Consider the following 18151-nt stretch of genomic DNA (forward strand, 5'->3'; position numbering starts at 1 on the left):
GTCTAGTGCAGAGACTTCTTCATCCTGAAACTCAGGTGTCTGGAAAGGTGGCCACCCCCTTGCCCATTACCCACTGCACGTTTGTAGGGAATCAATGCTAAATCATTGGTGGAGGACCTGCCTCTGTGTGGGGGTTTCTATACAGTAGCAGAGCAGCTCCCTTCCTGTGATCTACTGAAAGTCAGCTCTCAACAAAGAGTTTGTAAAGAAGAAAAAATATATATATATTGGCATCATCATTACGTACTTGTAACTGCTAGGATTCAGTACAGCAGAATGGCTTTGAACTTTCTAAGAGGCCAATTTTTTTTTTAATTTTAATTTTTACTTTATTTTACTTTACAATACTGTATTGGTTTTGCCATACATTGACATGAATCCGCCATGGGTGTACATGAGTTCCCAATCATGAATCCCCCCTCCCATCTCCCATCCCATATCATCTCTCTGGATCATCCCTGTGCACCAGCCCGAAGCATCCTGTATCCTGAATCGAACATAGACTGATGATTCGTTTCTTACATGATAGTATACATGTTTTAATGCCATTCTCCCGAATCATCCCACCCTCGCCCTCTCCCATAGAGTCCAAAAGTCCGTTCTATACATCTGTGTCTCTTTTGTTGTCTCACATCCAGGGTCATCATTACCATGTTTCTAAATTCCATATATATGTGTTAGTGTACTGTATTGGTGTTTTCCTTTCTGGCTTACTTCACTCTGTATAATCGGCTCCAGTTTCATCCATCTCCTTAGACTGATTCAAATGTATTCTTTTTAATGGCTGAGTAATACTCCATTGTGTATATGTACCACAGCTTTCTTATCCATTCATCTGCTGATGGACATCTAGGTTGTTTCCATGTCCTGGCTATTACAAACAGTGCTGCAATGAACATTGTGGTACATGTGTCTCTTTCAATTCTGGTTTCCTCGGTGTGTATGCCCAGCGGTGGGATTGCTGGGTCATAAGACAGTTCTATTTGCAATTTTTAAGGAATCTCCACACTGTTCTCCATAGTGGCTATACTAGTTTGCCTTCCCACCAACAGTGTAAGAGCGTTCCCTTTTCTCCACACCTTCCCCAGCATTTATTGCTTGTAGACTTTTGGATCGCAGCCATTCTGACTGGTGTGAAATGGTACCTCATTGTGGTCTTGATTTGCATTTCTCTGATAATGAGTGATGTTGAGCCTCTTTTCATGTGTTTGTTAGCCATTCGTATGTCTTCTTTGGAGAAATGTCTATTTAGTTCTTTGGCCCATTTTTGGGTTGGGTCATTTATTTTTCTGGAATTGAGCTGCATGAGTTGCTTGTATATTTTTGAGATTAGTTGTTTGTCAGTTGCTTCATTTGCTATTATTTTTTCCCATTCTGAAGGCTGTCTTTTTACCTTGCTTATAGTTTCCTTTTTTGTGCAGAAGCTTTTAATTTTAATTAAGATCCCATTTGTTTATTTTTGCTTTTATTTCCAGTATTCTGGGAGGTGGTTCATAGAGGATCCTGCTGTGATTTGCCTATGTGCTCCTCTAGGAGTTTTATAGTTTCTGGTCTTACGTTTGGATCTTTAATCCATTTTGAGTTTATTTTTGTGTGTGGTATTAGAAAGTGATCTAGTTTCATGGACACCTTATCTTTGACAAAGGAGGCAAGAATATACAATGGAGTAAAGACAATCTCTTTAACAAGTGGTGCTGGGAAAACTGTTCAACCATGTGTAAAAGAATGAAACTAAGAGGCCAATTTTATTTCCAATGTTGAGGAACCATTGTGGAAACCTAGAAATAGGAAGCAATAACAACTTGGGAAGTTGCATATTTGTATCACTAAAATTATCTAATCACTCACAAAACAATGTTTGTTAAACTGAATTAAAATATACATTAAAGATTTCAGAATTTTAGAAAACATTCTGACAATCACTCAAGTTATAGTTTATGAGTTCCAACACCACTCTGTCATGTCTCTCTGCAGTCATCAATTATTTATTAGCATATGTGAGAAAGATGAAAGCAGTTACGTGAAAAGGGATTATAATCTAACCTGGATTATAAGGATGCTATATTACTAATCCATTTACATACTAACTATTATTTTAAAAACTCTTAGTCATTACTTCATCATGAATAGCTATAAGAAAGCTTAGTAAATTATTCCATAGTTTCATTATTACGTTGCCATTTCTCAGGTAAATTAAAATTTCTCTTATGTAGAAGGTTAGGTAATAGGGCAATTTAAAAGAATACAGAGCCACATTCTGTATAGAATCTGGGAACTAGTAACAGTCATAAAGAATAAGGAGAAGGCTCAGTTTTGAATATTCTGTCTCTCACTGGGTGAGTGACATATGCCTTGACAAAAAACCAATAGAATTTTGCTCTGAATAATCTCCCCATTAAATTCAAGAAAATGATGTATATCCAGTCTATGAGAAGATATTGTTTTGCCATATACTGGATGGAAATATTTTCTTTGAGAACATACCATGGCTGTGGATTTAGCTTGACTATTATAGTAACTTGTATATGAATAGTCCAATATATTTCAACTCCTCATCTTTTTCTGCCTAATGGGATTCTAATCAATTGCCAAACTAAGATTTTCATTCTTCCAAAAATGTAGGCCAAAGTGAACAAGGAAGACACTGTCTTAATTAATGTATTTTTAAGAAAGTAACTATATGATTGCCTGTAGCATCATTAGTACACAACTTAGTCCATCCCTCAGTTATTATTAGCCAGACAGAAAGGGAAGGACTTCATCCATTTCCATTCATTAAATAAAATTTATTTCTAAATGCCATTTTAAATGTAAAGGGATATAACTGGAATTAAATAGGCATTAGAATCTCATTTTAAGAACTGAATTAAACCTCCTACAAATTAATTAAATTACACCCTCAATTTTTTGTTGTATCATTTTGCTTCATTAAAAAGTGAACACATGAAGAAGTGTAATATATTCACAATGTCCCTTCATGTTGGATTTGCATTTGGAAGTGTAAGCCAAGATGTGAAAAATCCCATGTAGGCAGAGAGCTCTCTATAGACACAGACATTTAAAGACGTGGCTATGTATCATCCATTTTGGCAAGAACATGAACTGCCTTATGCTGAAGTGCAGCATAACTACCCTTAATTTTCAATGGGAGTAGTACATGCATAAATGATGTGTATAACTGAAACCTCTCTTCTACTGAAAGAGAAACTATTTTAGATAATTCAACAGGTGCATTAGTCAGACTCTGCACTCATTCCAGGCTTTCAGGGCACCAAAGTCACCAATTAAATACTCTCTTAATGCTGAAATGCAAATAGCTTCAGAAGTATTAGCCATCCTCCGCTTTTAAGTCCACTCTTCCAACATAGAGTTGTACTACAACTTTGTATAGTAAAGTGTCTAGCTTTTTCCAAAGAGTAAACCTAATTTTATAACTAAGGAAAATATAATATAGACAAAGTATAAGCCAACTTGTTCAACAAAAAATAAAATTAAAAACCAGATGTATTTCAGATAGTATTTAGCCTTTAAACAACTACTAAAGGCTGAGCGCCGAAGAATTGATGCTTTTGAACTGTGGTGTTGGAGAAGACTCTTGAGAGTCCCTTGGACTGCAAGGAGGTCCAACCAGTCCATTCTGAAGGAGATCAGCCATGGGATTTCTTTGGAAGGAATGATGCTAAAGCTGAAACTCCAGTACTTTGGCCACCTCATGTGAAGAGTTGACTCATTGGAAAAGACTCTGATGCTGGGAGGGATTGGGGGAAGGAGGAGAAGGGGACGACAGAGGATGAGATGGCTGGATGGCATCACTGACTCAAAGGCCATGAGTCTGAGTGAACTCCGGGAGTTGGTGATGGACAGGGAGGCCTGGCGTGCTGCAATTCATGGGGTCACAAAGAGTCAGACATGACTGAGCAATTGAACTAAACTGAATATCTATATCAAGGAGCTAAAGAAAAACAAAAAACTAATTTACGGTAGTGTTGCCAACCTAGTTGGAGACAGAGTTGTCCTCAAGGGACATGTTACTTTTGTGAACCAAAAATATATTTAATCCTCAAAATTGCATCTAGTGACATATTTTGTACTGTCCAAAACAAGTTGAAAATACTTTTTTTGATCCTCAAAAGTTTTCATTTTAAGACAGATTTTGACATGAATCACAGGTTGCCAAAAGAGTTGAACAAAAAGTCACATAATAATTTATGTTTAGAAAAACAGATCATAATTCTTCAAAATATAGGAGTTTTCTACTTAGAATTATTAGGGAAATAAGTGGTTATTTTTTTTACAATCAGATTGATTTGGGAGGGGAAAATTAAGTTGAGAATTATTTCATGGTTTTTTAAAAAAGCTTCAGGTATAAGGTGAAGTATAATAGATATCTTGTAGGCAAAAATCACATGATCAGAAAAAATAAAAATATTGGAAAAAAATAAAAATTTGGGAAAAATATTTGGAAATAAATAAAAATATTTCCTGAAAGTGTGGACAATGGAAAAGAAAGTGAAACTTTCCAGAACAACAACTCTTAAAAAAGAAAATGTTCTTTCCTTTTAAAACTGTTCAAGAGAATAATTACATGACTACATAATTTGATTCAAGACAGCCTCTACTTTACAGGCTGGGCCATTGGAATAGTAGCAGGGATATAACAGAATATCAGTTGTCTTGCAATTTGAGTCCTGTTAAAGAATGGAATGATGATGTAACATACCTATTAGATGCAACAATAACAATACATTTAGTTCTATTCTCTTCTAGGTCTGAGACAAAAATAATCATTTTCCCACCTAGAATTTGGAATCAAATTACATAAAATCTTAATGTAGCTAATCATGTCAAGTAACTTCCAATTTTATAAGGAAGATTGACTTAGGTAAAGAGCTTTTGGAAGGAATTTATTTTGGCTCTCTTCTCAAAAGCCACAATGACTGTGTGGCTAAGGCTATAAGATGTCACACTGAATGTTAAATGTCTGCCCCACATCTCTGTATCAAAAGAATAACCTTTCTCAAATCCGTGGCAGCCAGTTTAATTTTTCCAGTGAAATATTTAGCCCTCGGACTAGCAATTGTAAGGGACCAAATATAAATACACACGTAATGATACACAGTGAAAAACTGCGAAATGAAAATGAAATGAAAATTTACTATGCTAAAAATCACTGCTAAAATCCATTAAACTAACTGTGCTCTTGGAGAAGACTCTTGAGAGTCCCTTGGACTGCAAGGAGATCCAACCAGTCCATTCTAAAGGAGATCAACCCTGGGTGTTCCTTGGAAGGAATGATACTAAAGCTCAAACTCCAGTACTTTGGCCACCTCATGTGAAGAGTTGACTCATTGGAAAGGACTCTGATGCTGGGAGGGATTAGGGGCAGGAGGAGAAGGGGACAACAGAGGATGAGATGGCTGGATGGCATCACCAACTCTATGGACGTGAGTTTGAGTGAACTCCGGGGGTTGGTGATGGACAGGGAGGCCTGGTGTGCTGCAATTCAGGGGGTCGTAAAGAGTCGGACATGACTGAGCGACTGAACTGAACTGAACTGAAAAACCTACTACACTAAAATTCCCTGATGCTGGGGAAGATTGAGGGCAGAAGGAGAATGGGGTGACAGAGGATGAGATAGTTGAATGGCATCATTGACTCAATGATCTTGAGTTTGAGCAAACTCCAGGAAACAGTGAAGGACAGGGAAGCTTGGCACACTGCAGTCCATGGGGTTGCAAAGAGTTGGACAACAACTGAGCAACTGAACAACAACAAAAAATCACTACAGTGATGGAGTTCATTGAACTTTAGAAATATTTGAGGAAACCCTGATGCTGGGAAGGATTGAAGGCAGGAGGAGAAGGGGATGACAGAGTACGAGATAGTTGGATGGTATTACTGACTCAATGTGTGAGCAAGCTCCAGGAGATGGTGAAGGACAGGGAAGCCTGGCATGCTGCAGTCCATGGAGTCACAAAGAATCAGACATGACTGAGCAACTGAACAACAACAAAATCTTCCCTCCTAATTCCATATAAATTTGATTTGCATCAGAATTAAACTTCTGCTAAATATGATCTATATTTCCTTTACTTGAATAGAATCTAAGTAGAAGATTAGCTTGATAAATCAAGAAATAATTGCCAACTATCTTTCAAAAGCCACACAAAGATAAGAATTTAAAACTTCATAAGACTGAATCAGTTAAAAAAAAATCAATCCATATTATTTGTTTTATTTTGAACACTCTTAACTATTTTTGAGAGTAGGAGGATCAGTTGCATAGATTAATCACTAGTAACATTTGTTACTTTACTAAAGTACATATATACCTTCCCAAACTTAAGGGACCATATGTCTTGATTTTCTTAGGACACTTATAACTTATGAGATATTCTAAAGTAATTTTCATCATTCTCAGAAGTTTTCTAGTCTGAATGAAGAGTTATATGGCCACCTTATTTATAGTTCTTAATGAAGATAATATGGTTTTCATTTTAGTCTACTACACACATTAGGGCTTCCCTGATAGCTCAGTTGGTAAAGAATCCACCTTCAATGCAGGAGACCCTAGTTCGATTACTGGGTGGGGAAGATTCGCTGGAGAAGTGATAGGCTACCCCCTTCAGTATTCTTGGGCTTCCCTTGTGACTCAGATGGTAAAGAATCCCCCTGCAATGCAGGAGACCTGGGTTCGATCCCTGGGTTGGGAAGATTCCCTGGAGAAGGGAAAGGCTACCCACTCCAATATTCTAGCCTGGAGAATTCCATGGACTGTATAGTCCATGGGATCACAAAGAGTCAGACATGACTGAGAGACTTTCACTTTCACACACATTAGAAATTGCTGGAAGATGTAACAAATAAAAATCAAGGACATTTCATTGAGGAAATCAAATCAATTTGTGTGCTTTTGTGTAGTAGATTTTTGCCTAATTAATGACTTTCTGAGGAAACATTTTTCTATTATCAACAACTCATTCATTATTATTTTACTTTAAATACTTTCTTTAATTCACATAATTCTAATATACAGAATAAGTAGAGTTATTTTAGGGTTAAATTGGATAGAGACAGACAGGAGCCCCAGAAAATCTGGGTTAGAGATTTGAGAGCGCTGCTAAACATGTTTCATCCTGGGCTGTTTAAATGAACCTTACAACTCTGAAGCCCTCATTTGAATTTCATTGTGCCCATATATCCTAAGTTCAGAGTTATTTATTCGAGATTGCTTATGGCAGAAATCCTGAGTCAAATAGCTGTGGATTTTCCTCTTGTCAAATCTGAGGAGATGGCTGCAGCTAGTATTTGCATTTCTCCTGAAGTCTGCTGCCGCATCTCCACAGGAAATAGAGTTAATGACTAAGGAGTTGGCACATTTTCTAAAAAACCAGTAAGGAAAAAAGAGTGCCCAAATTACTCATGGAGGATAGTTCTGATGTGACTACCTTTCAGACCGCATCAGTAGATATAAATATGGTTTAAGCCTTTCTATTTAAGTATGATAAACTGTTAAACTCTGATTTGCATTTGCAGGATAACTTAAGGATCACGCCTGAGCTGGTACTTAAATTGGTCATAAACCATCATAAGGTGCTGAGTCACACATCATTCCTTTTAATATTTCTCAAAGATGCTCTCCATGGTTTTGTACTCTAATCATGAATTTTTCCTGCCAAGAGGTAGATAGTCAAGTTGCCAACTTCTCACATTATGGAGAAAGCTTGCTGGCTCAAGGAATGTTTGTTGAAATCTCAGAATGGAAGTGATATTCAAAATAATAAAAACTAATGTTAATAATAGATCAGATATGGGTCAAAACCAGAAAAAAAAAAGCAGGAGTTTAATTAAGCAGACAAGTGATTCACAATAGAATCAAGAAGATCAGAAAATTCTAAGAGAAAAAAATAATTTGCAAAATATGGCTTAGAAAGGTCAGTAATTAAGATTGTAGGTTTATTGGGCACATTTACAATCTTTAAGATGAGGGAGTACAGATAAGAATGAGTTCATGTTAATATTCAAGAAGTTCACTGAATGCCAGTTTGGGTATTGTTCATAATTCCTTCATGGGTTTAGATAAATTAAGCGCTTATATGTGCACAGTTAATGACTTGTAGTCTTTGAACTTTTACTTTTTTATTTCTCAGTAATATTTAAAGAAACTCTTTGGAATGGATGGAATGAAAGATCCTAATAGAGTAGGATATGATAGGTAAAGGAGAAATAACAGTTTCAGGGTTTGGATGAAGAAAATGTGAAATAAGCAGAACTTCTCCAGAAAAACTTCTCCAACATGCTTTGGGCAAAGTTTTATTTTGCATGTCATGAAGTTACCCAATTATAAATATCCAAAGAAAAAAACAACAACAAGAAGAATTTCGGGTGCAAGAAACATTGAAAAGTACAGTATAGAGTATGCTGCCAAGATGCTATTAGGTTACCTGTCATAAAGTTTTAGAGAAATTTGAGTGGCTAATGAGAATTTTAAAAGACATAAACTGTCAGAAAGAATTCATGAGTCTCTCTGCATTTGTTTAAAAGTATACAATTTGTCACTTTCTCCATACAACATTGACAAGCTGTGGAAAATAATTGGAAACATAAATTTTATTCTGCCCTGAGATACTTTGGTTTTCAACAGTTTATGGTGTTCCTCTGTATGGTGGTGTATCTATGCACAGCCATCTTTGCTTGGGCTTTGCTGGACATTTTAGATTTGTAGGTTGATATTGTACATCAATTTGGGGGAATTTGGGGCCATATTTCTCCACAGATTTTTGTGTCCTATTCTCTTTCTTCTCTTCTGCCAAGATTCTAATTATTGTGTTAATCACTCATGCATGTGTGCATGCTTAGTCACCCAGTCGTGTCAAACTCGTTGCAGCCCCGTGCACTGCAGCCTGTGAGGCTTCTCTGTCCTTGGGGACTCTCCAGGCAAGAATACTGGAGTGGTTTGTCATGCCCTCCTCCAGGGGATCTTCCCAACCCATCAAACCCAGGTCTCCCACATTGCAGGCATTCAGTTGTGCCCAACTCTTTACAACCACATGGACTGTAGCCTGCCAGGGTCCTATGTCCATGAAATTCTCCAGGCAAGAATACTGGAGTGGTGTCATTTCCTACTCCAAGGGATCTTCCTGACCCAGGATTTGAATTTGGGTCTTCTGCATTGCAAGAAGATTCTTTACCTTCTTATCAACATTAAATTACTTGACTTTATCCAACAGATTATTGAGTTTTCATTCATTTTTTACACTTGTATGTTGAAGTAATATTAGGCTTATAAACATGTTGTTGAAATAGTATAGTCAGTTCCAGCATGTTCTTTATTTGGCTTCTCATTCATCGTTACAAAACCATAATGCAGTGATCAAAATCAGGTAATTAAGACTAGTATAATAGCAATATTGGAAAAAACTCTGATGCTGAGAGGGATTGGGGGCAGGAGGAGAAGCGGACTACAGAGGATGAGATGGCTGGATGGCATCACTGACTCGGTGGGTATGAGTTTGAGTGAACTCTGGGAGTTGGTGATTGACAGGGAGGTCTGGCATGCTGCAATTCATGGGTTCACAAAGAGTCAGAGACGACGGAGTGACTGAACTGAATTGAACTGAATAGTATTAACTAAATTACAGATATCGTTAGACTTATCACCAGCTTCTTTTCCTCCTTAATGTCATTTTAAAAATTTTAGAATCCAAGTGAGGATCCCACATTGCATTTAATTTTTTGTCTGCTTAACCTTTAACAGTTTCCCATTCTTTTCTGCCTTTCATATCCTTCACACTTTTGAAAAATTCTGGTCTATTATTTTATAAATTGTCTCTCAGTTTGAGTTTGTTGGTATTTTCTAATGATTAGGTTAGGTTGTTTATTTGGGGTAAGAATATCACGTGTATTTATTATGTCCAGTCAGTGTACTATATAAGGGATTACCTGATGTTGATATGTTTTTTTACCAATGATGTTAATCTTAACTTGGTTAAGGAGATAGCTGATGTGTTTCTCTATTATAAAGCATTCTTTTTTTTCTTTTGTAATCAGTAAAAATACTGAGGAAGGTCCTTTGAGACTGTTAATATCCTGTTTCTTGCCAAGGTTTTGCCCACTGACTTTATTGTTGAGTCATGATTTCATCAGTTATTTCTGTGGTGTTTGTTAATGATTATGTTGTGTTTCTCTCATTTTTTTCACATTTATTAATTGGAATTGTTGTGTACTTAGGAGCTCCCCACCTCTCTCTCTCATACATACACACACACACACATGTCAGTATGGATATATAGAAATTTGTAAATCATATGGACTCACTAATTTTTATTGTGTTATATGGACGTAATTCAAACCTGCTTTTTTGTTGTTGATCCTAAATTGTTCCAACTTTGGTTGTTGAGACCTCTGTTTGATTGGCTGCCTAATATGCCCCATTCATTTTTTTGGAGAAATTGTTTATTATAGAGCATCAGAAGATGTTCCAGCCTCATTTCCCCCTGTTCCAGCCCTAGTTTCAAATTCTTCTTAAAAGAGCCTTTGTCCCTTTAATTGGAAAATGGTATCTAGAAAGCTAGCTCTTGGCCCTAGATGTGCTTATTACTAGTGAGATGTCATTGCCTCTAGAAGCCTACTCTCAATGAGCAAAACCATGAAACATATGCATATATGCTAGCCAACTTACATACATTTACATGTATTCATTTCACCACCTGTATGTGTATACATACACACACATGAGTGTTTATGTATAAATAAAACTATGAGTTTATGCTGATGTCTGACTCCAGTCCAATACTACAGTATTCATTATTGTCCTCTCTTTCCTTTGTCTCTAACTTGTTTCTTTACATGAAAACATGAGTCTCAATATCTACCATACTTTTACTCATTTGTTTAATCCTAGTATACATAGAAAGTAGCTACAAAGTGGATAACTCGATACCTATGAAAAGCAAATTTATTAAATTCGGTGCAGTATTTAGGCTTCCCTGGTGGCTCAGTCAGTAAAAAATCCACCTACAATTCAGGAGACCTGGGTTCAATCCCTGGAGAAGCAAATGGCAACCTACTGCAGTATTCTTGCCTGGAAAATTCCATGGACAGAGGAACTGGTTGTCTACAGTCCATGAAGTAATAAATGTCGGACGCGATTGAGTGACTAAACCAACACCACCACCATTTTTGGTTTTAGCTTTAGATCACTTTGTTATTTTTCCCACCTTGTTTGGTGTGGTTATGTTTTTCATTTGCAATGTAAATAGTCTCTTTGTTACTGCTGAATTGTATCTTGAGTCCGTCTAAATGCTTGTTGCTTCTGTAATTTTATATGTTTATGTATATGTATGTTTGTATGTAAAATATTACTATGGTTTTAAAAGTCAAAGCTATATAAAAAGTCAGGACCAGGACTAGAATGGAATATATCAGGCACCTAGAAGGCAAAATATAAGGACCTCAGGCACTTTGCCCACTTACCTGTGTTATCTCAGTCCTACAAAATGGCATAGTTCAAGAAATAGTGCTCCCTCTTCAAACTCTTTTTTCACCACGTTCATATCCACTATCTGCAGGTGATTTATTAACTTTATGGTTTGTTCTTATTGAATTCCTTTTGTACAAGTGAGTAGGTATCCTTATTTCTTATGTGAAGAGAAGTATATCATTAATACTTTGTACTTTGATTGCTTCATTTGATAGTATGTCCTAAAGATAACTCCAAATCAGCTCCGAGATATCTTGTTTTAATAGTTACATAGTAGGTGTAACATAATAGATTCAACCACTCTTCTAAAATGTGGACCTTTAGAATTTTTCCAACATTTGACTATTACAAGCAATGTCAAAGTGGATAACTTTACACATATGTATTTTCATATTGTTACATATGTATATTTAAGTCAATTCCAGGATGATACTAGATCAGAAGTTTAATGTATACATAGTTTTTTAGATATTATCAAATTTTCCACATATTTATACTAATCTGCATACCAAGCAACAATATTTGAGGGTGTTTTCCCACAACCTGACACAGAATGTGTTGTTATGTATTTTTTTCAGTTCAGTTCAGTCATTCAGTCATGTCTGACTCTTTGCAACCCTATGAATCGCATAACGCCAGGCCTCCCTGTCCATCACCAACTCCCAGAGTCTACCCAAACCTATGTCCATTGAGTCGGTATTGCCATCCAACCATCTCATCCTCAGCTTTCTTTATAGTCCAGCTCTCACATCCATACATGACCAATGGAAAAAAACATAGCTGTGATTAGAGGGACCTTAGTTGGCAAAGTAATGTCTTTGCTTTTTAATATGCTGTCTAGGCTGGTCATAACTTTCCTTTCAATGAGTAAGCATCTTTTAATTTCATGGCTGTAATAAATATCTGAAGTGATTCTGAAGCCCAGAAAAATAGTCAGCCATTGTTTCCACTGTATCCCCATCTATTTGCCATGAAATGATGGGACCAGATGCCATGATCTCAGTTTTCTGAACGCTGAGCTTTAAGCCAACATTTTTACTCTCCTCTTTCACTTTAATCAAGAGGCTCTTTAGTTCTTCCTCACTTTCTGCCATAAGGGTGGTGTCATCTGCATATCTGAGGTTATTGATATTTTTCCTGGCAATCTTGATTCCAGCTTGTGCTTCCTCCAGCCCAGCATTTCTCATGATGTACTCTGCATAGAAGTTAAATAAGCAGAGTGACAATATACAGCCTTGATGTACTCCTTTTCCTTTTTGGAACCAGTCTGTTGTTCCATGTCCAGTTCTAACTGTTGCTTCCTGACCTGCATACAGGTTTCTCAAGAGGCAGGTCAGGTAGTCTGGTATTCCCATCTCTTTTAGATTTCCACAGTTTCTTGTGATCCATACAGTCAAAGGTTTTGGCATAGTCAATAGAGCAGAAATAGATGTTTTTCTGGAACTCTCTTGCTTTTTTGATGATCCAGCGGATGTTGGCTATTTGATCTCTGGTTCGTCTGCCTTTTCTAAAACCAGCTTGAACATCTGAAAATTCACAGTTCATGTATTGCTGAAGCCTGGCTTGGATAATTTTAAGTATTACTTTACTAGCATGTGAGATGAGTACAATTGTGTGGTAGTTCAAGCATTCTTTGGCATTGCCTTTCTTTGGGATTGGAATGAAAACTGACCTTTTCCAGTCCTGTGGCCACTGCAGAGTTTTCCAAATTAACTGGCATAGTGAGTACAACACTTTCACAGCATCATCTTTCAGGATTTGAAATAGCTCAAGTGGAATTCCATCACCTCCACTAGCTTTGTTTGTAGTGATGCTTTCCAAGGCCCACTTGACTTCACATTCCAGGATGTCTTTCTCTAGGTGGGTGAGTGATCACACCATCGTAATTATCTGGATCATGAAGATCTGTTTTGTACAGTTCTTCTGTGTATTCTTGCCACCTCTTCTTAATATCTTCTGCTTCTGTTAGGTCCCTACCATTTCTGTCCTTTTTTGAGCCCATCTTTGCATGAAGTGTTCCCTTGGTATCTCTAATTTTCTTAAAGAGATCTCTAGTCTTTCCCATTCTATTGTTTTCCTCTATTTCTTTGAATTGATAGCTGAGGAAGGCTTTCTTATCTCTCCTTGCTATTTTTTGGAACTCTGCATTTAAATGGGTATGTCTTTCCTTTGCTTTTTGCTTCCCTTCTTTTCACAGCTATTTGTAAGGCCTCCTCAGACACCCATTTTGCTTTTTTGCATTTCTTTTTCTTGGGGATGGTCTTGATTCCTGTCTCCTGTACAATATCATGTACCTCCATCCATAGTTATCAGGCACTCTGTCTTTCAGATTTAGTCCTATAATCTATTTCTCACTTCCACTGTATAGTCATAAGGGATTTAATTTAGGTCATACCTGAATGGTCTAGTGGTTTTCTCCACTTTCTTCAATTTCTTTTTTTTTTTTTTAATTTTAAAATCTTTAATTCTTACATGCATTCCCAAACATGACCCCCCCCCCCCCACCTCCCTCCCCACAACATCTCTCTGGGTCATCCCCATGCACCAGCCCCAAGCATGCTGCACCCTACGTCAGACATGGACTGGCGATTCAATTCTTACATGATAGTATACATGTTAGAATTCCCATTCTCCCAAATCATCCCACCTTCTCCCTCTCCCTCTGAGTCCAAAAGTCCGTTATACACATCTGTGTCTTTTTTACTGTCTTGCATACAGGGTCATCATTGCCATCTTCCTAAATTCCATATATATGTGTTAGTATACTGTATTGGTGTTTTTCTTTCTGGCTTACTTCACTCTGTATAATTGGCTCCAGTTTCATCCATCTCATCAGAACTGATTCAAATGAATTCTTTTTTACGGCTGAGTAATACTCCATTGTGTATATGTACCACAGCTTGCTTATCCATTCATCTGCTGATGGACATCTAGGTTGTTTCCATGTCCTGGCTATTATAAACAGTGCTGCGATGAACATTGGGGTACATGTGTCTCTTTCAATTCTGGTTTCCTTGGTGTGTATGCCCAGAAGTGGGATTGCTGGGTCATAAGGTAGTTCTATTTGCAATTTTTAAGGAATCTCCACACTGTTCTCCATAGTGGCTGTACTAGTTTGCATTCCCACCAACAGTGTAGGAGGGTTCCCTTTTCTCCACACCCTCTCCAGCATTTATTGCTTGCAGATTTTTGGATCACAGCCATTCTGACTGGTGTGAAGTGGTACCTCATTGTGGTTTTGATTTGCATTTCTTTAATAATGAGTGATGTTGAGCATCTTTTCATGTGTTTGTTAGCCATCCGTATGTCTTCTTTGGAGAAATGTCTATTTAGTTCTTTGGCCCATTTTTTGATTCGGTCGTTTATTTTTCTGGAATTGAGCTTCATAAGTTGCTTGTATATTTTTGAGATTAGTTGTTTGTCAGTTGCTTCATTTGCTATTATTTTCTCCCATTCAGAAGGCTGTCTTTTCACCTTGCTTATATTTTCCTTTGTTGTGCAGAAGCTTTTAATTTTAATTAGATCCCATTTGTTTATTTTTGCTTTTATTTCCAGAATTCTGGGAGGTGGATCATAGAGGATCCTGCTGTGATTTATGTCAGAGAGTGTTTTGCCTATGTTCTCCTCTAGGAGTTTTTTGCAGAGGAAGGTAAACTTCCAAACTCATTCTATGAGGCCACCATCACCCTAATACCAAAACCTGACAAAGATATCACAAAAAAGAAAACTACAGGCCAATATCACTGATGAACATAGATGCAAAAATCCTCAACAAAATTCTAGCAATCAGAATCCAACAACACATTAAAAAGATCATACACCATGACCAAGTGGGCTTTATCCCAGGGATGCAAGGATTCTTCAATATCCGCAAATCAATCAATGTAATTCACCACATTAACAAATTGAAAAATAAAAACCATATGATTATCTCAATAGATGCAGAAAAGGCCTTTGACAAAATTCAACATCCATTCATGATAAAAACTCTCCAGAAAGCAGGAATAGAAGGAACATACCTCAACATAATAAAAGCTATCTATGACAAACCCACAGCAAACATTATCCTCAATGGTGAAAAATTGAAAGCATTTCCCCTAAAGTCAGGAACAAGACAAGGGTGTCCACTTTCACCGCTACTATTCAACATAGTTCTGGAAGTTTTGGCCACAGCAATCAGAGCAGAAAAAGAAATAAAAGGAATCCAAATTGGAAAAGAAGAAGTAAAACTCTGTTTGCAGATGACATGATCCTCTACATGGAAAACCCTGAAGACTCCACCAGAGAATTACTAGAGCTAATCAATGAATATAGTTAAGTTGCAGGATATAAAATCAACACACAGAAATCCCTTGCATTCCTATACACGAATAATGAGAAAGTAGAAAAAGAAATTAAGGAAACAATTCCATTCACCATTGCAACGAAAAGAATAAAATACTTAGGAATATATCTACCTAAAGAAACTAAAGACCTAGATGGCAATGACGACCCTGTATGCAAGACAGGGAAAGAGACACAGATGTGTATAACGGACTTTTGGACTCAGAGGGAGAGGGAGAGGGTGGGATGATTTGGGAGAATGACATTCTAACATGTATACTATCATGTGAATTGAATCGCCAGTCTATGTCTGACGCAGGATGCAGCATGCTTGGGGCTGGTGCATGGGGATGACCCAGAAAGATGTTATGGGGAGGGAGGTGGGAGGGGGTTCATGTTTGGGAATGCATGTAAGAATTAAAGATTGTAAAATTTAAAAAATAAAAAACTAAAAAAAAAAAAAAAAGAAAAGAAACTAAAGACCTACATATAGAAAACTATAAAACACTGATGAAAGAAATCAAAGAGGACACTAATAGATGGAGAAATATACCATGTTCATGGATCGGAAGAATCAATATAGTGAAAATGAGTATACTACCCAAAGCAATTTACAAATTCAATGCAATCCCTGTCAAGCTACCAGCCACATTTTTCACAGAACTAGAACAAATAATTTCAAGATTTGTATGGAAATACAAAAAACCTCGAATAGCCAAAGCAATCTTGAGAAAGAAGAATGGAACTGGAGGAATCAACTTGCCTGACTTCAGGCTCTACTACAAAGCCACAGTCATCAAGACAGTATGGTACTGGCACAAAGACAGACACATAGATCAATGGAACAAAATAGAAAGCCCAGAGATAAATCCACACACATATGGACACCTTATCTTTGACAAAGGAGGCAAGAATATACAATGGAGTAAAGACACTTTCTTCAATTTCATTCTGAATTTGGCAATAAGGACTTCATGATCTGAGCCACAGTCAGCTCCCAGTCTTGTTTTTGCTGACTGTATAGAGCTTCTCCATCTTTGGCTGCAAAGAATATAATCAGTCTGATTTCAGTGTTGTCCATCTGGTGATGTCCATGTGTAGAGTCTTCTCTTATATTGTTGGAAGAGGGTGTTTGCTATGACCAGTGCATTCTCTTGGCAGAACTCTATTTGCCTTTGCCCTGCTTCATTCTATACTCCAAGGCCAAATTTGCCTGTTACTCCAGGTGTTTCTTGACATCCTACTTTTGCATTCTAGTCCCCTATAAGGAAAAGGACATCCTTTGGGGTGTTCGTTATAGAAGGTCTTGTAGGTCTTCATAGACCTGTTCAACTTCAGCATCTTCAGTGTTACTGGTTGGGGCATAGACTTGGATTACCATGATACTGATTTTTTTGCTTTGGAAACAAACAGAGATCATTCTGTCATTTTTGAGACTGCATCCAAGTACTGCATTTCAGACTCTTTTGTTGACTATAATGGCTACTCCATTTCTTCTGAGGGATTCCTGCCCGCAGTAGTAGATATAATGGTCATCTGAGTTAAGTTCACCCATTCCAGTCCATCTTAGTTCACTGATTCCTAGAATTTGATGTGTTTTTTACTAGTTAGATAAACAGAGAATGGAATTTACTATTATTCTAATTTACATTTTCCCAGATAAGGTTGATTTTGAATATTTGTTAATAGATTTGAAAACCACTTTTACACCTTTTCTTCAAGGGTCTCTTTGTGTGCTTTTCACAATTTCTATCAGTGTTTTTCATCTTCCTAATTTTTAAGAATAATCTTTTGTTGCGCATTTGCTCAGTATTGGCTGACTATTTGTAACCCCATGGACTGCAGCACACCAGGCTCAGCTGTCCTTCACCATCTCCTGGAGTTTGCTCAAACTCATCTCCATTGAGTCTGTGATGCCATCAAACCATCTCATCCTTTGTCCCCACCTTCTCCTCCTGCCTTCAGTCTTTCCCAGCATCAGGGTCTTTTCCAGTGAGTTGGTTCTTCGCATCATGTGTCCAAAGTGTTAGAGCTTAAACTTTAACATCAGTTCTTGTAATGAATATTCTGGGATGATTTCCTTTAGGATTGACTGGTTTGATCTCCTGGCAATCCAAGGGACTCTCAAGAGTCTTCTCTAGCATTACAGTTAGAAAATATCAATTCTTCAGTGTTCAGTCTTCTTTAAGGTCCAACTCTCACATTTGTACATGAATACTGGAAAAAACATAGCTTTGACTATCTAGACCTTTGTCAGCAAAGGATGTCTCTGCTTTCTAATAAACTGTCTAGGATTGTCATAGCTTTTCTTCCAAGGAGCAGCATCTTTAATTTTGTGGCTGCAGT

This window comes from Ovis aries, chromosome 18 (assembly GCF_016772045.2).
Source record: "Ovis aries strain OAR_USU_Benz2616 breed Rambouillet chromosome 18, ARS-UI_Ramb_v3.0, whole genome shotgun sequence".
Lineage (NCBI taxonomy): Eukaryota > Metazoa > Chordata > Mammalia > Artiodactyla > Bovidae > Ovis > Ovis aries.